Genomic DNA, 1960 nt, shown 5'->3' on the forward strand with positions numbered 1-1960 from the left:
GTTACGAGATTCTTGTTCCTTCAATCGCATATATGAATAAAATAACCCAAATGGAATGATACATAAAAAGATTGAACATTGTGGAAGACCTGTGTGTGTTGTTGTGTGTGAGAGAGAGAGAGCATGAACATAAACTACAAAATATATATAAGAAGCATACTTCTCCTCTCAAAGAATTTATCTTCATTGACTACTTTTCCCAGGATTAGTACCAGCTCCAGAGAAATATTAGCATATTCCTATCCACACAGAGAAATAAAGTACAACATTGTCATCGTTACTACTGATAACATTCACCACAGCCTTCACTTTTCATAGTCCTCACAACGAGCTAACCCCCGGGTCAAACCCATCGGAATACAGATTGCCACAGTTGGGATAAAGTTTCTCTCCAAACCCCCCCCCCCCCCCCCCCCCCCCCCCCCCCATCTTGAGTGAGTTCAGTACCAAATGAATTGATAGTGATAATCGGGGGGCTCTACGATCTGCCTCAAACTGGAAAAGCAAAACAAGTTAAAACAGTTTATTTATCTAACATACAGCTAATAATCGTCCCCATGACTTCGGCAGTGTCTCCACCCACGACTTGACAGAACCTGTAAAAGTCCTCCAAATATCCTATACAGATAACGGTTAGTAATGTTAATATATTTTAATATAACTAGTATCAGTGTCCTCTGGAATACTTCAGTATATTAACTGTATACTCTACTTTGTAAAGAGCATTTCCTGATAATTCAATATTCAATTCGTCTAAATCTGTCTCAGTGATACATTTTTGAAAATAGGGTCTAGAAAGGTCAAGATTACTAATGTTCGTTAATGTAACTACTTACCAAGGGTGGTGTCTACTAAGACAGCAGATCATAGTTCGCTGGAGTGCTAGCAATATTAATAGACTCCATTTCTTCAACGAACCAAGTGGGTGACATGTTTGAACGTTAATTCCGAGATTTGTCTTTGATGTAATGTCCCCAGTAATTAGTAAGATAATATTGTCTATCATATAACTATATCTGTATGTGTGTTTGTGAGGAGGGAGGAGAGAGTGTCTTTATCAAAAAGCATTGTTATTCTAATTTTTATATCCTCTTTGTTTTACACTTAAGTTCAGTACAATGACTAACTATTACTAGTTTTCATTGAGAGATACAAACTGTTAAAATGAGAACACACAATATTTGTACATTAGTAACTACAAAATCTGTTCATGATATCTGCTTTAGTCATATAAACATTATGACCACTTTTGCACACTTGACTGAAATATTTTATTTGCTTGCGTATTATTAATTGTGGGTGTGGCTAGTAGCTTATAGCCCTGCCCACATCTTAAAGTACAATACTAGTGTAAAGCTTACGTTATATAATCCCAGAAAAGTGGAGAGAGGTTCAACAGCAATGAGCTCGTAATAGTGGTAAACTGAACAACCAAATGGTTTTTAAGTTTTTTCATCAATCATTGTTACTGGTATTGGTGAGAGGCTCATTTTGTAGAAAATTACCATAATCCAGTAGCAGCTAATTGTAGCTTTAGATCTAGAGAGAGTGAGTAGTGGTGTGTGCAGTAGGGTAGTCCTTAAGTTCTTACCTTCAATTGTTTTCACACTGAACCAAATTGAGGTCATCTGTGCGTCTAGGATGCCAGATCGAAATCCTCGTACAAAAAAAACGAGTCCTTCCAGGTAACCATGATCTACGTAAAGTGTACTCCTGAAACATGCTTGAGCCTTTTTAGAGAATTCTGCAAGTTTTATGGCTATTGTAATAGGTCATATGATTAACTGACCACGCCCACGTATGTTTACTTCATAACTTACCCGCCAATCGTCCATCTAAGATGGCTGCCCCTACGAGTTCTGCTGCAAAGACAGATCCTAGTGATGTTACTGAGGTAGTTACTGAGGGTGATAAGTTGTATGATGCAGCTAAAATGCAAGAAGCAATACATGTTCTTGCT

The 1960-nt window shown here is 37.6% G+C and overlaps 1 pseudogene; it reads right to left on the minus strand.

Moving 5' to 3' along the window:
* Positions 1–523: 523 nt before the first annotated feature.
* LOC121366779 lies at positions 524–1744 on the minus strand (annotated as a pseudogene).
* Between the last annotated feature and the right edge of the window lie 216 nt (positions 1745–1960).

The sequence above is a fragment of the Gigantopelta aegis genome, unplaced genomic scaffold, assembly GCF_016097555.1.
Source record: "Gigantopelta aegis isolate Gae_Host unplaced genomic scaffold, Gae_host_genome ctg7098_pilon_pilon, whole genome shotgun sequence".
NCBI classification, from domain to species: domain Eukaryota; kingdom Metazoa; phylum Mollusca; class Gastropoda; order Neomphalida; family Peltospiridae; genus Gigantopelta; species Gigantopelta aegis.